Source organism: Carassius gibelio, chromosome A5 (genome assembly GCF_023724105.1).
Source record: "Carassius gibelio isolate Cgi1373 ecotype wild population from Czech Republic chromosome A5, carGib1.2-hapl.c, whole genome shotgun sequence".
Taxonomy (NCBI): domain Eukaryota; kingdom Metazoa; phylum Chordata; class Actinopteri; order Cypriniformes; family Cyprinidae; genus Carassius; species Carassius gibelio.
The window spans coordinates 13,267,221-13,284,442 of NC_068375.1; the positions used below are offsets into that span (position 1 = coordinate 13,267,221).

The 17,222-nt window shown below is 36.6% G+C and overlaps 1 protein-coding gene across 1 annotated transcript in view; it reads right to left on the reverse strand.

Annotated features, from left to right (window-relative positions):
* The window catches only part of LOC127995297 (cell surface glycoprotein MUC18-like), a 59,262-nt gene extending 44,572 nt beyond the window's left edge, over positions 1–14,690 (reverse strand). Inside the window, exon 1 of the mRNA XM_052591868.1 lies at positions 14,562–14,690. The gene's annotated coding sequence lies outside the window, so the exon portion shown is untranslated. The remainder of the gene's footprint in view (positions 1–14,561) is intronic.
* Positions 14,691–17,222: the final 2,532 nt, after the last annotated feature.

Consider the following 17,222-nt stretch of genomic DNA (forward strand, 5'->3'; position numbering starts at 1 on the left):
TATTTATCAACACACACATACGCATAATTCATTAAATAATGCATTATGAACATCAAAAGCATGACATTTGGTCATTTGGAGAACCAGTGAGGTAAGAGTTTGGTGGACATGCTTAAATGTTCTTGAGTTCTATTTACATCCATAATACTGGAGAAAGAAAATGAAGCATTCTTTTGAATATCTTCTAGAATGTGTTCTGCAGAATAACTAAATAAATGTTTAGAACGACATGAGGGTGCAAGGATGACAGAATATTTTTATTTTTGAGTAACCTAGCCACTGAAAACCACTTATTAAACTTATTCAAAAAATATAATTTATCATATTATATATTATCAGTGAATCAGATGGTCTGTTCCCCACACAAAGCTACCAACTTTAGAACACCTGGAATTCAGCGCACAAATCATATATGGATATTTTTTTATGCTGTTTTGATGGTCCTTTTTGAAGCTTGACACCTCCACATGAGGGCACTTGATAGCAAAATGTTCACTGTTGGCTCAACTAACTGTCCCTTTAATAAAATCTGAAAATGATGCTTAAACTCATTTTGAGCGCAAAATTTTGTGTAATTGAACATTGGAAAGTCTCTTGATTTTTCTGTATTTTAAAACTCAGAGAGCGCACTTGAGCTGTAATTAGAACAAAAGCTGGCAGTGAAGGAAATCCAGGTCAGTATTACTAAGCAGCTCCACACGCTGAGCCTTAAGACTTACACGTGCGCTTTGAGGCCACTGAAGGAATCATATATGACCAAAGAGGGAAAAAGAGAATCGTACAGCTTTGATGTTAAGATCTCTCTCTGCCCCCACTCTCTTCTCCTCCCTGCTCCATCCACTTGACTCTCCTTCTCTCTGAAGAAGGAAATAACATTCAACTTCCACATTTGTTTATACATCATTCTACCTTATTCATTCTCAAAACAGCATATTCAAAACAAAACAATGGATTCTCTCAAACCGTGTATTATTGTCCTATTGTAAATTGTCCTATATTTCCATTGTACATCCAAATATCTTGTCTGAGTTACTTCATCTCACCAGCCCATCTGTATGTCTTATAGTGGTGTTACAGGTTAAAGCAAAGAGAAGATATGGGCCATATTGCAAGTGCAGAATTAAAGACTACACACAAAAATGAAAATTGTAATTTTCATGTCGATCAACACTTGTATCTCTTCCTTTCTTCTGTCGAAAACAAAAGATATTTTGAAGAACGAACAACATTGGAGCCCATAGACTTTTAAAAGTATGGATAAAAATACTTAAAAAAATGGTGAGAAAACTGTGTTGAACTCTCGTGTTTAAGAACTCCTGCATGAAAAAGGATTTTCATGTCGTAGCATGACTATTTTGCACTGGCTTCTCTACTTAGAATGCAATGAATTTTGTTTTGGTTTGTTGTGTCTGAAAATGTTATCTGTGCCAATCCGACTTCTAGTGTATTTGGACATATTGTATGCACCAAACTTAAAATATAAGTGATTGCATTATATATACATTATATTGTGTCATTCTTCTTTTTAACATCATGGTTGGCTCATACATGTAAAAATGAAAACTCTATCTTAAAGATTTTTTTTAAGTAAAAACCTCCACATAGCTCCTTTAAAAGCACTTACAATAATTATTTCAAAACGTATCTGAGCTGTAAAATCAGACCTTTTTCCAGTAATGTTGGTGGTTTAAGCATTGACATTGTAACAAACTTTACACAGAAAAGTTTGGTAAGTGTTTTTTCCTACTAAAATCATGTTAATATGCATATTGTATTTCATTATAATCATGTTAATATGCATATTATGCTTACAAATTTGGCATTGTATATGCCTCATTGTAACCCAAATGTTTGCTTGCATATGACATCTTGTAGTTGTCAAACATTAGTGGACATTATTCATAGTTAATATGAATTAATATTCATGTGTGTTCTGACATTGTACATATATTAAATCTATGTTCAGAACAGTTAATTAAAAGTCACTGAACAAAACTTATAAAGAAAACTGAAGAACTAAAGCTCTAGCAGTATTTGCTTGCAGATGCCATTTGGTTGCATATTCGATCTTATGCAACAAGTTTCTGACATTTTAAGTGTGTCTTCTTTTCTGAGACCACTGTATTTAACTTAACTTTTGTAACACTATAGTGTCTGCAGATAATGGGGTTTATTTGGATCTGTGCTGTCATTGACGGAGTGATATCTGGGGTTAAGGGAGTTTTTTCCTGATCCACAGGTGCGTGCATTCTATCTATTCAACATCAGTTTGCTTTGCCAAGGACAGTAGGGCTTCACATTCTTGTTATGCTCCCATAACTTCTTCTATTCCACAAACAGAAGACTTGGAATAAAGTGCCAAAGTTGTATGATACCATTCATGGGGGCATATGTTATGTCCTTTTTGGAGCTTGACAGCAGGTCACTATCAGCTTTTATTGTTTGGCAAAACAGCTCGCAAAACATCTCCTTCTGTTCTTTTATAGAAAAGTCCTACAGGTTTGGGACAACGTGTGAGGGAGTAAATGATAACATCATTTACATTTTTGGGGGAAGTGGCACTTTAAATGTATTCCCGGACAGCTGTGAAGAAAAAAAATCATCCATGTCCATGATGATGATCTGTTATGATTATCTTACAAGGTTTATGTGGATGGATGAGACCACCCACTGGATGGGTTCAGTTATGGTAATGATGCAGTGAGTGTGTGTGTGTGTGCATAAAGAATCCAAGTGTTTGACCTCACAAAAACTAGATTCAGTGCCCACAAGCACCTGCAGTCCCAACCTGCGTATACAGACACCCAACACCATCCCTTTGTGCAGATACCACATTTACTGGTGTCATCTCTCAATGACTACAAGTCAAAAATATTTCATTTTCTTGCCTGTAGCTGCTTCTTCTTATGTCAGAACACCAATCTGATTGGTAAAAGACCCTATTTACAGCTCATAGACATTTAATTGGCCATTGCCATGGCACCAGGGCAGGTCATGGGTGTAACACCATTACACCAGAAAATATCCAGCTATATTACTTCCTGACACCGAGCGTAGCTGAGAAAAACAATGATTGTGGGTAATGTGATTAGATTGGCTATTCTCCACCTCACGAGCAAGGCAGAGACTGTCATGCTCACCAACTCCAGTGTCACAACAGGGGTGTCAGACTCACCCCAGCCAAACGTTAAGATGAAATATGAGAGTTTGACCAAGAGAGAACAATACTGCCCCCAAACCGCTCCTCAATGACCCTTTGGGTGTGAAAGGTTATTTTTGTATACATGTCTGGGATCCTTTGGACCTGTAAGGATTTTATTTACAATTCTGTGGCCTGTTGAGACAAAATGTGAGAGGAAAATCCATGACATTGTTTGACTTACAGTGGTGGATTGGAAAATTGGCTAATTATTAGTCTAAGAGTGGATTTTTTTGGAAATGTATCTATTTATAGCTTTCAATTCATAAATACAATCCAAAAATTTGCAATTTTGTATGAATCTGATTCATTTGAAAGAGACATGTGCATCCTTCTCATGGGCATTTAATAATCTTCATAATAAATCTCTTTTTCGGCTTATTTTATCTGTAAAAGAAAACCTGCCTAATTAAGCACACCTGAATAGTTTTTCACTTCCAGCATCATGGACGATTATATATTAGTGATCAAATACAAAATTAATAGTAGTTATTAAGATCGATGTGGTTTGGAATTAGTAAAATGTGCTTGGGGGAAAAATATGATTAGAATATCAATGGTACTAATGGTAGTATGCTATTTCAAATTACGTTCAGAATATTACAGAACACTTGCTATTTCTGCAGTAGCAACATATGCAGATTTTCTGAATAAAATACAGAGACGACCTACTACATTTGGCAAAAGGTTTAACTACACACTGGGGAATACTGTATTCCGCAATGCAATGAACTTGACTTAGCCTTCAATTTCCAATGTGACGAATGAACCAGAAATCATTTCAACCGCCATTGTAACGTCTTCTTCACTACATAGCTCCAGTCGAAACAGCATACTAATATACTACTCCAATTAAATAGTAATATCTAGGACATTTTGGACAACAATTATGGTTACAAATGCAAAATAAACTATTTTATAGACAACAAGAAGCCTCTTGCATAATGAGGTCATCATGTGACAACAATGCAGCAAAGATATCACTGTATGCTCTTAAACACACACACACACACGCACACACGCACACACACAAACACACACATATATATATATATATATATATTGTAACGATATGCAAATCCATACTCATCGGGAAGAAGGAGGCGGGAACCGGCGCACAATCAAAAACTCATTTTAATAATCAAAAGTAAATACAAAACGGCGCACCAGCCCCTCACGGACGACTGGTGCGCATAAATAAAAAGCAAACATAAAATAATGTCCCAGGCCTGGTCCTCTCTCGTCCTTCACGGTCGTCACTCCAGTTTTATATCCTTCCATCTCCTACGTGGGACTCGATACTAGCGGTGGGGCTCAGGTGTAGCTCATCTCCAATCACTACACCTGGCCTCACTCCTCGTTCCCACGCCTCTCGGCCCCGCCCCACTCGCCACATATATATATATATATATATATATATATATATCAAATACTGGTAGCATGTAGCAAGCAATATGGAGGTACTGTAATCTGTTCAGAAAATAATTAATTCTGAAATTTTGTTCATAATCAACTTTATTGATTTAAAATTTTGTTTCTCCTCCCATTGTCCAACAAACCTCTTAATGAAAGTGTCACGCTCATTCTCTCTTGTGACCATATAAGTGCATCTCAGTAGAAATATGAGTGTGTCTGTTTGCTGGAAGGGTGAAAGGCAGTCTCTGGGGGTATTGCTGTGCGTAAGTGTGAGTAATTTTGTGTGTGTGTTAGGAGGGAGAGGAAGGTTTAGGTTGACCCCTTGTAGCAGCCGTTACCATAGCAGCCTTCAAAGTGGCAATATTTGGCTAATAAACCACTGTGGTAAATCACCACTGACATACTACTTTCTGATTGGTTGAATGTGGAAGAAGGGCAGAAAACTACAAAGGGAAGTGGGTGGGGCCTTAGCAATGGTACACCCCAGAGTGCCTGGTGGTTTCTTAAAACTGATGGCGAGACGTTTTGTTGGGACCCAGGTGGCTACTTAAAGGACAATGTGAAGTATTAAACAGGAATATTGTCAACATTTAATCTTCATTAGGCTGATGGACAGTTAACATTCACCTCACTATGACTGTAGTGTCCCTTTACCTCAAACTCACACTTGATATCTTACAATGGTGATTTGTAAGAGGTGGAAACGCTACTCTATGATCTTTGAGACTCATACAAATGACTTATCCAGGCTACGCCCTGGGGTACAAAAGAAGGGACATGCTTCAGCAATCCAAATTTGTCATAGAGATGTAGCTGTCAGTTCTTCTTCCTTCACTTATATAAACACTGGCATAAAGAGAAAAAAACACAGCAACCTGCACAACTATATACCTAGATTATAGTTCTAGATAACTAGATCAGAAGAAAATGTGAGTGCTTCTTGATTAAAGGGATAGTTCACCCAAAAATAATACATTTTCTCACCCTCATGTCATTCCAAACCTGAAAGGCTTAATTTCTTGTGTGGACCATAAAAGAAAATCCTTTGAGAAATTAGTTGCTTTGTCCATACAATGGAAGTCAAAGGCTAAAGCTTTGTGGTTACCAAGTATACCTAAGAAGAAGCCATACAGGTTTGGATCACATTAGGGTGAGAAAATGATGACAGAATTTGTATTTTGAGGTAAACTATCTCTTCAATCATAACTTGCAATTACAAAATTGTCAGAGGTTTCTAGGCCCTTGTGGTTGCTAGCAAATTGCTATGGTTGCTAGATTATTCTAGGCATAGGTAGGTAGATGCACTATACGTAAGCCCTCCATCCATATTGGAATGGTTAAAACTGACCCATGAACACTCAAGGGGCAAATTGCCTGTGTGTCTGCAACCATATGTATACACATGAATATCTACAGTATATCTGCAATAGACTTCAACCAATGATTTTGCTCAACAAACACAAGACAAGACAAAGCCATTAGCTAACACAACATTTAAAAGTTACTATAATTTAAAAGCCTGTGATATTGAGTTAATATACATTAAAAACACAAATCAACACATTGTTACCTGTGTAAGATTATCCAATTTATACGTTTAAATGTTTAATTTATAACATTTAAATGTTGGTGGTTTTTATAACCAGAGGCTGTGGAATCTTGTGGCATCTTAGAAAAATCATTTTTATTGTGAGTGACGACACATTGACCATTCCAAGTTGACGGATTTATCGACGTGTCTGGAGCAGTCGAATGTTGAATCTACATCTTCATATCTATGGTACTAGGTAGTTGCTGATGTGTTTTTAATGGTTGCTAGGACATTACTCTGTGGTTTCTCTGTTGCTCTGGGTGGTTGCTTGGCCATTGCAAGGTGGTTGCTGAAGTACATTGCTATGTAGTTGCTAGCACATTACAAGGTGGTTGCTTACGGTCTCCTAGGTTCTGTATGGGTAGGGACACACCAAACATGAGGAGAGCCAACTGTGGTGTCACCTCGCATTGTCTCGCATCGGTGAAGGAATCTGCACTAGAATACACCAGACAGACTTCAGCCAAAAGCCAACAAGTGTGTATGCTCTGCGCTTGCATGAGAGAACAGAACTCTTCTATACCAGCAGGTGGCAGGAGTCTGTGTTCTGCATCCAAAACAGGGAAAATTGAATGTCTAGAACTGTGGATGTATAACGCAAGCAATGCTTGATTTTACCATTGCTTACACCAGCCATTACTGTACGGACAGATTTGTGTAGCTTTTTTCAATCATGTTTGCTAAGTTGCAAATGGCCCCGGCATTGTCAGCCCTAGGTCTTCTTCTTGCAGAGAAAGAAAGATATGCATAGAAAGAGTGGAAGTGTCTGTGCGTTCCCTCTTTACACAGTCATTGGTTTGCTTTCATCAGTTCTGTTTTATTCTTTTGCTCACGTTCGTTAAGCGGAATAACCAATCGGAGTTCTCTCTTGCAGACGAGCACCACTGCTTTTTCGACAGAATAGTAGAATTGGCCAAAAACAGCTGACAGTGTCCAACTAGAGCCAATGGTGTGGAACACACAGAAAAAAAACTAAAGCCAACAACCACACAAGAACAACCTAACTTTGCCCGATAGCCGACTGTTGTCTTAGTGTGTCCCAGGCTTAAGACCAGGGGCCCAAGGTGCTTATTTTTTGTGAGATCTGGGATCACTAGACTTCATGATTAAAAATTGTATTCATGTCTATTGCACAAACAGTGAGGAATGAGTCACACCTCCAATTTCAATAGGCTTTGGGGTTTGTTCAAACTTAATGTGAGAGCAATAGCAACACCTTGCCGTAGCCATAATAAATAATTAAATAAAAATATAGAACATTGCTAATAAAACAATTTATTATTAGCAATTAACATTTGATAATAAATAAACAAACAGCGAAAGCATTTTAAAAAACAGTGTGAGGTACGGTATATGCATGCTGACTGGTATGCTGTACCGCTCTTGCTTTAACTCATTAGAGAATAAAAGGAAAAAGCTGCAGGCACAGGTCAACCCATGGGCTCCTCTGAGATGTTTGAGACAAGGTCCCCAATTTCCCCCTGTTGACAAGGGTAACAAAATCAGCAGAACCCTGCCTTTGGCGTGGGCTTTGAGCATCAAGAGAGAAAAGCAATTAGAGCTCAGCTGTTCAAGGGAAATGTTCTGCCACAAAGCCCAGGAGATAAATTCAGCAAACAAATTTGGCAAATATTACTGTCCATGGAGCAGTGACAGTCCTGACTGCTGCAAGTGCTGCAGAGTGGCCCGCAGGCAGAGGCGGTCATTAGCGCATTGTGCTTTGGGCTTTGTGTATTGTGCCTCTGCATACTCAATCTCATTCAGACTACTGACTGGCTTAAAGAAACTACAGATGGCTGCATATCAAACAGTTAGCAAGGCCCTTATACAGCGCTGCTCACGGCTAACATAGCCTGAGTTCACATAATAAAGTAAAATTGTTGAACTTCATTTTTTTTTTAATTTAGCACTACATGTTGCAATCAAGGAACACAAACATTATTCCATTTATTGAGCCATGCAGTTTATTTTTTATAATAAAAAGTTAAAGCACCTACTTACTTTTAGGGATTTGGAGGCTGTTATTCATGCTTTTATTTCCTCAAGGCTTGATTAATGCAATACCTTGTATGCTGGAATCAGCTGGTCATTACTCTCTCAATAACAGATTGTCCAAAATGCTGCAGCTCATTTCCTGACTGGGACAAAAAAAGAGGGAACATATTTCACCTGTCTGGGCCTCGCTTGATTTTATGTCCCAAAATTAAAACCTACCTTTTTTCTCAGGCTTACTCATAACTTGGTTGTATTTTGTATGCATCTCTTTAATGCTAGAGGTTGCAGTTTTGTGATGTACCAGGTTATGACTGCTTTTTTACTATTGGTATACATTTCAGTTTTTATTGTTATTTTAAGTTATTGGATTGATTATTTGTTACGTTCTATATTACTGTCTGCGTTTTTTGCTCTGCTTGTGGAGCACTTTGGTCAGCATTCATGTTGTTTTAAGGTGCTATATAAATAAACTTTGACCTTCACCTTGTTATTTTGATGAAGTCCTAGTCCGGAGTAGAATTAGCACCTGCTCTATACTAACTACGCACTTCTAACAGTGCGATGCTTATCCTGAATTTCAGTAAGGTATACAATGTGAAACAAGGTTTTTTAACAACATAGAACCATTGTGTCTGCAGCTTTGTACAGAAATGTTCATGCACCGCATTTAGTGTCTGAGAGAAGCATTTAAAAATGGTGAACTGTGACGCAAACATGTTACCTGGTTGCATTGTCCCACATTGATTCAGGTTTCAACATATTCTTTAGAACAGCAACAAATTAATTTAAAACCTAAGCACTGGACACAACTGGAAGTGCGGGGCTTTATTTTCAGTGTTAGGGTTACTGTCTTTCAAGTACTGTAAAATTAACTAAAAGATGACAACATTTGGCTCAAAAATCTGAATTGGTACGTGATGCCTCTGACCCAAAGGTAAACTATGAACAGTGTGAAATTTGGAACAAGATAACCTAAAATGAAATTTATCCAGATCAAGGTCTGTTGCAAAATATATTTTTCCAGATACATTTTTTATGTCGCACTGCAAATAAGGCTAGCCAACCAATGAGTTTTTGTGCTTTTGGTCACATGACCAGATCTGCGATAGTAATTACTGCTTGATTTCCCTCCGATTAACAGAAATTGTTTTGCTTCTAAGCATCACCTTCTGTCAAATGGTGAAACTGAATATTTAATTAGAACTGCTGTTATTAGCCTGAACTGATGAAGTACTTGTGAAAAGGACAGAATTTTTGTGAACAGGCATAAAAATCAAGTCATAAATATTTTGATCTGTTTTCCCAGACTGAACATTTTAAATGTTTCTGTGTTAGCATATAGATGACCTCAGATATATTGATGCTGATTTCATGGTGTCTGTGAAGCATCCAGTTTTATGTTGTATATTCTATAAGGGATTGTGTCGAGTTAAAGGCTATATCATGTTAAGTGCATAGGAGTCATTCAGAGATATGGGGGTGGATCGGCAAAGAATGGTGGAGTGATTTCATGGATAGTTTATGCCAGTTTCACATGGTAGTCAATAAGAAGGGAGCAGCTGCTATGGGTGGAGACAAGAGAAAGAGCAGGGGGTGGAGGAGAGACCGAGGCAGACAACAGCTGTCTGAAAAGAGATGAGGCTTTAAGGAGGGAAAGAAGGATTTCCAAAAATGCATCATGTCATTCTTTTTTGGGAACGATGCAAACAGTTATATGTTTGAATGTGTGTGTTGCCAGGGCGTTGTTAGGATTGCTAGGGTGCTAAGAAGTTGGTAGAGGGTTCTGGGAATTGCTAAAGTCAACAAAACCCAACATATGTATAATATTTTGGTTAATGACTAAAGATTAGGTAAATGTTACCGTACCTTAAAAGAAGGGATTTGAATAAACTTGGCTGTCAATGCAGCCGAAATGGGAAAATTTGATGAAAACTGATGATTGACTAAAACAGAAACAGGACTGTGGCGTTCCCTTTTTGCTAAAAAAAAAAAAAGAAGCAACTATAATGCATTTTGTTTTGGTATTGGTTTTGGAATTGGTGTGAATACAAAAATGCAAATATTCGATTCATAGATTTTAAGGTGCAGTATGTAATATTGACAGCTAGAGGTTAAAATGAGTGCTGTAGTCCAAATATTGGAGAATGTTGAATGGTGATGAAAATTTAAATGAATTTATGAAATCTGGCAACCCTGGGTGTCAAAATACTATTGAGTAACTGGCAGTGCGTGGAATCACACAGACAAAACAGGTTTTCTAAACAGGTAACATGAAGAAAGAGTCCATATTCTTTATAACAATAAAATCAATAAATTGTTGAAATTTTTATACCTGCTTTATCCAGAAATCCTAAGTTTGATCATGTAGAAAGGTAAATTTAAAGTTCATATCTTTAATGTTCATAGCACAAACTGCGCTGGGGAAGTTAGACAACAAAATTTTTACTTGGGGGCTTTGCCTTAGCATCTGTATTTGTCTCTCTCTCTCTCTCTCTCTCTCTCTATATATATATATATATATATATATATATATATATATATTATGCAGATTTTGAAAAAAAAATGCTGTGTCAGCAAGCAGCTGTGTGGCTGTGAGTGTAAAGAAGCACATAAGATGTATTTTTCAATCTGCAGGTCAAATGCAAGCTTGATCTTGTTTGGATCCAGCATTAAAGAGCTCTGCTGAATGACTGATATGTTATCACTAGATCTTAGTGGGGACCATTATACATGCAGAAAAGTCCCTGAACACAATCTTTTCTTTGTGGTAAGCCATGTTCTTTTGCAAGGAGGGGCAGAATTGCCTTTACTTTCAGTATAGACAGGCATAATCAAATGACCGCTGCAGTTGAAAGGCACAGCTAGCAGCCACATATTTGACTTGTGCATGTATTTGATAAGAGCTTTTCCAAAATGAGTCGGCTTTCAGAAAAAGCATTTTGAGAGGGGGGTGAGAGGCATATTCTGTCAAAGGGAGGCCTCCATTATAGACTTCCTCGGGGCAATCACACAGGCAAGATAAATCATAGATTACTAGCGTGAGGCCTAATGGCTTTTCAGACTCATAATGTGATAAAGACTTCCATTAGTAAAGGGAACTCATCATTTTAATGTTAGCAAAGTGTGCATAATGAATTTCTCTCAAATTGTGTTTAATCTTAGATATGACTGTTGATCTGTATCACATATAAAGTGAACCTCTTTCCCACATAGATGTAGGTAAACATTGGACAAAATTCTTCATTTAGGAACTGGCTCACTTACAACTCGTGTGTGAATTTAAAATGTACACCACGCCCACTAGATGTTGAATATGCACGACAGCAAGTTTACTGAATTTCAAAGAACAGTCACACAATTCGAATTACAAGCACAATAATAAACTATTACATAATTTTAGACATACTTTTATTTTTATTATTTCCTAATATGTAAAATGTTTGTCCTAAAACAGAGATATTTTACTGAATTTAATTCATATTCATGTCAAGTCACCTTTATTTGTATAGCGCTTTATACAATAATTATTTGTTTGCTTATGTGTTTATTTATATATATATATATATATATATATATATATATATATATATATATATATTTTTTTTTTTTTTAAATACGTATTACTGTTTTCAAATAATTTTTCACAATGTAGCCAGGTAGCATGATTTAACATGCAGTGTTTCTTATATCATTAGACTGCTGAACACAGTAGAGTAACACCTGGTCAGCTTTCTTCCTGGCCTTAAACCAAACCACATAGTTGAACTGCTATGAGCTGTTAACAGAGATCTCATTCTTAGGTAGGGCACAAATGGCTGCCATTAGATGCCAGTACCATAATGCTACAGATGGTATCAGCCTGAAGCCACTCCAGTACTGACATGTATGGAGCTTTCTTTTTTTTTTATATAAGCTTCAAAACCACAGATGTCTGAAATGCGACATTAAATCTTATGCATGCGGAATAGGGTATACATGACTTAAATATATGAGTAGAAAACAGTTTTAAAGGTTTGTTTGTTGGATGTTTACTTGATTATATAAAAAGATCAAACATGAAAAATAAAAACAACACCTTATAATTATAGTTTGTATTAATTTGATGGACAGAATTAAAACATTTATTTAGTTCTTGTACCATAATTATCAACTTCCAGACAGCATATCTACAAAACAGAGCATGCCACACATCAAATTAAATACATGCACAGACGTGCATTCCTTAAACAGGGATCACTGAGTTGCAAAGAACCATTTTTCCAAAAAATAACAAATTATACAAATTGAACCCCTGTCCCAACTATGTGCTAGGAACTCTATTCTGTTTTTGAATACATGCATTTCACGTATTTCAAATACAGTAGCTGAGCACTGTGATCTCAAGGGATAGTTTTATCTTTGAAGATCTTCATTAACACTCTTTAAAGGCGCTAGCAAATAAACCATCTGAAAACCCTTTATAAAAGCCTCTTCTATAGCATCATACCTTTGAAAACTCATGGGTTAAAATAGACTTTAAACACACACACACATACACACACACAAAAAAATAAAACAATTATTAGATAACAAAGAACCATTATACCAAGGCTGCATTTATTTGATTAAAAAAGAGAGCAAAACGCAGAAATATTATTTTAATAATCATTTTCTATTTGTATATATTTTAAAATATAAATTATTGCCGATGACAAAATTTCCAACATAGAGTTTTTACTGCTTGATATTTTTGTGGAAACCATAATAAAATAAGATTTAAAAGTTTTTGATAAGATTTGAAGAAGAAGAAATGTATCATTTTATTCAGCAGGAAAAATTTGCCAAAAATTTGCTATAAGTTTGATTGCATCATATAATAATAGCTCATCATTTGTTTGATCACGTCTTTAATTTATTTTTCTATACATTTTTGCCATTCGCACATAAACTGACAATCACCACTAAGTTTCTACTAAATATTGTAGAAACGTAACTTTCTGTAAAGTTGCCTTACAATGATTTGTATCGTAAAAAGCAATATACAAATAAACTTGAATTGAATTAAAGAAAACAATAAATTGATCAAAAGTGAAAGTTTAGCTATTTATTGAGATACATAGGATTTTTATTTCAAATTCTTTTGAACTTGAATATCTACTTTTATAAATATATAGCATTTATTTACATGCATATGATTATTGAGTGGGCCAAAGCATGGATAAAGCCCACATTTTCACAAATGTACAGACGGACATTTGTGAAAGCCCCGTCATCTGCCTTGTCCAGTTTTATTTGGAGCGGTGCCAGTCTTTGTTAATGTGGTCTTTGAGGGGGGGTAATTGTGCAGCGGGATATTGCTCTCATCCCCCTCTCAATGAGTGACAGAATATAAAGAGCCCCACACCTCCTTCCTTAGAGCTGCCCATTACTGCTTCTCTCCAGCCTGCGTCGGTCCCTCTATTGTGCTGATGGCTAGAGGTGCACCTATTCACATCCACATCCCACCTCCTCCAAAGACAAATGTTTTTTTTCTCAACTCAGTTTCCATGCTGCCACAGTCTGGTTTACGCTGGATAGTGTTGCCGAGGTGCTAGTCTAACTGATCAGGGGTTATTCTTATGATAGTCCAAGAAATACCACACATATTGGGGGAATCATCAAATCATCACTCATTCCAAAAAATGGTCAAAAAGATGGCTGATCAAAAATATACAAATGATACGCTTTTCTTAAACTAAGACCTCAAAATGTTTAATTTACAGCTTTGAATTATATAAATATTTATTTATAAGTATTATAAATGTTATTGATTTCAAAACATGTACACCTATACCTTTCAAAAGTGTTGGGTTAATAGCATATCAGCATATTAAAAATGATTTATGAAGGATAATATGATACTGGAGACTGGAGTAATAGCTTCTGAAAATTCAGCTTTTTGATCACAAGAATAGATGATAACAAAATTATATTTTAAATATTTCAAAATATTAGTATTTGTTCTGTTTTATATATATAAATGCAGAAAATGCACACACACACAAAAAAAAAAAAATCAGCAAAAAAAAAAAAAAAAATCAACAAAACTCCGTATGCTGTAATTTAAATCAGTAGTAAGTCATGGTTTAACAGAAGTCATCTCATGCTGGGGACCAACACCCAAAACATATGCTGTTGACCAGATATTCTGCTCTTTTCAGCAGATCTCAACAATGAGGAGATAAAATTGTAATGTAATCATCATTGATTGCTGTCATTCGTTCAGACAAAATATTTCTGCCAGCCAGTCTTAATCCGCTTATATCTCTGGATGAGATATCAGTTCATCCAGTGTTTGTGGAAACAGCTAAAGATCAAGGCATCTCAGCACGCACTTCGTACCTGCTGCCAATTTGGTGGCTGAGAATGTGAAGGACAGTGGATAGAAAGATGAATATGAATCTCAGACTTCTCAGAGCTCAGTAAGGCACGGAGAAGGTGACCTCTCCCTGACTGGGCCGGGCTGGCGTCCTAAAGAAGAACAAACAGTCTGTCACCAGCTGTCCCCCAGAATATGCCAAGACTGCTCTCCCACCCACAATGCACTCCTGTTGCTTACGGCCAGAAGGCCAAGGGATGGGCACAATGTGGAAATGCTCCTCACCCGGATTTTTGGGGATTAATAAAGCTGCTTTGGAGGCCCTAAATATTTCTCAGTTTTATCTACCAGGACTGTTACATGTTGTAATGCTAAAGTGGAGAAAATAGAAAAGAAGAGTTGCATGGGGATATTTACCCTGACAGAACAGTTTTGGTGACCATTGACTTGCATTGTATTAAAACACACACACACACACATTTTAAAAATTCTTCAAAATATTTTCTATGTTCCACTGAAGACAAAAAGTCATACAGGTTTGATAACAGAATTTTATCTCTTTAAGGGTATAAACAACACATCTCCCGTAGGCTTTAACATGGAAATCAGATTTTGGTTTCTCCTCTCACTGAAATCTGATGGACTCAAATGGCAAGTTATATGTGGCCAAATCTGATATTTTCTTTTCAGATTGAGATTACAGTCACTTTTACTCATCCTCACTGGTAGTCATGGTAACAAAACAAATGTGTATTGCGTCACCACGCAGGAGACCTTAGCATCGGATGTTTTGCCACAGATTGTATTTTTCATGAGGGCAGTATCCAAATCTAATCGCGTTTGTTTGGAATTAACAGAATGAAAAATGGTGACATAACAGCCCACTGTGCAACAAATAAAAGGTCTAATAGTTCAGGCTGATGCCTTAACAAAAATCTGATATTAATCCAATTTTATACCACTTACAAAGGTGGTTTGAATTGGACTTGATGCTTCAAAATCAGCCGCCACGATACCAAGCCATTGCTATGCAGCTGCTTTGGTGTTCTGAGTACGTTTGATCAGTTTTTGGGGTGTGCTATGTAGTTGTTAGTGCAACTTTTTGGTGTCTTTATGGCCCTTTTTTAGTCAACGAGGTCTTATTTTGCTCATCTGTTATCTGTAGCTGCAAAAGTCCAAAAACATTCCTGTGCAAACAATTCACTAGAGATGAAATGAAAAATAGTGGCAGCAAAAACACTACTTTTATTCCTTTTTCACACTGACTATTATTACAGGGGTAGATTATCAATCAGTAAAGAGGCACAATACAGTGCTGTGACCTCACAACACTTTTACCATAGTGCATGATTTGTAAACTAATACATTTTGTTGTCTGCATCACATGACCAGAACAATATGTTTGGCTTTTCTGACATAGTAAACATGCTTAGTACTTTACCTGGTATAGTGTTGTGATGGGAAGTGTTCCAGTATGAATCCTGCAAAACACAGTAAAAGAAATCAAACACTTTGTAGAAGCTAGTTAAAATGGCATGGTTGCTGTAGCAAATAAATTTTTATGATGCAAAAAAGGTTTTTAGGTTTTAGCGTAGGTGGTACGTCATTTTCAAATGCAATACAGTATTAACATTTTAGTGTGACTCATGAACATTTCACTTCTGAACTCCTGCTATACGTACAACCAACATTATTAAACACTGATTTACATTCATCTGTTTCAGATAAAGTTAAGCATGCTTTTACATACTCGTTGCACATTTTACTTTGAAAGTGTTTTGAAGCATTCCAGAAGCAACCTCATTTGGATGAAATCTCACCACAGGCACATTTTCCAATCATTTCCCAACATTTCCCATAATTTTGGGTTGAAATTACAGGTCTTGACTGACTTGTAACAGCAGACTCCTGTTCAATACGTCACATGATCTGCAGTCCTAAAAGAACATATTCGGAGGAATGTTGTCCATACAATGCAAATCAAAGGTCACCAAAATTGGTAGGCTATCAACATCCTACAAAATATTTTGAGGAATGAAAAGGTTGTTGGAAAGAAAGGCAGGTGAAGAACATGCTGACAAAATGTACATTTTTGGGTGACCATTGAAGTATGAGCAAAAGTCACGATAGCGAACACCGGTAATAACCAGTGTTCACTCTCTAGTCAACACTTCTCAGGACCCCACAGAGCTTCCCCTTCCTAAAATCACAGTTTGTCAGAAGTATTGAACAAAGACCAGGTTTATGAACATTAAAGTAAGCATCCTTGATGTTTGGCCAGATATAAACTATTTTTAGCTCTCAAAGATACACCTTCTTCGTGGAACTCGATAGTGCCATAAGGTTTTGTTTCACATGACTTTGAGGCCCTTCCTTAGAAGATTCAAACATCCCCAAAGCAACAGAGTATCTTGTAGTGTTGGTGTGATGCAATGCAACAGGGACAGCAGCGGGCCGTGCTCTGTTTGTTTCAAAGATCTGAACAAAAACACTTGAGTTGAATGCAACTTTGTTCCACCTCAACAATATTGTGGATTTTCCTCTTATATCTTTGTTTGGAATAGGAAGCCCTTTTCTAAATGAAATATAAATGATATCAAATAAATATCTGTCTTTTTGCAGATGATTGCATCAGTATGTATAGAAGTGTTTAATTGCCTTTTTAAAGAAAATCCTGAGTTGGC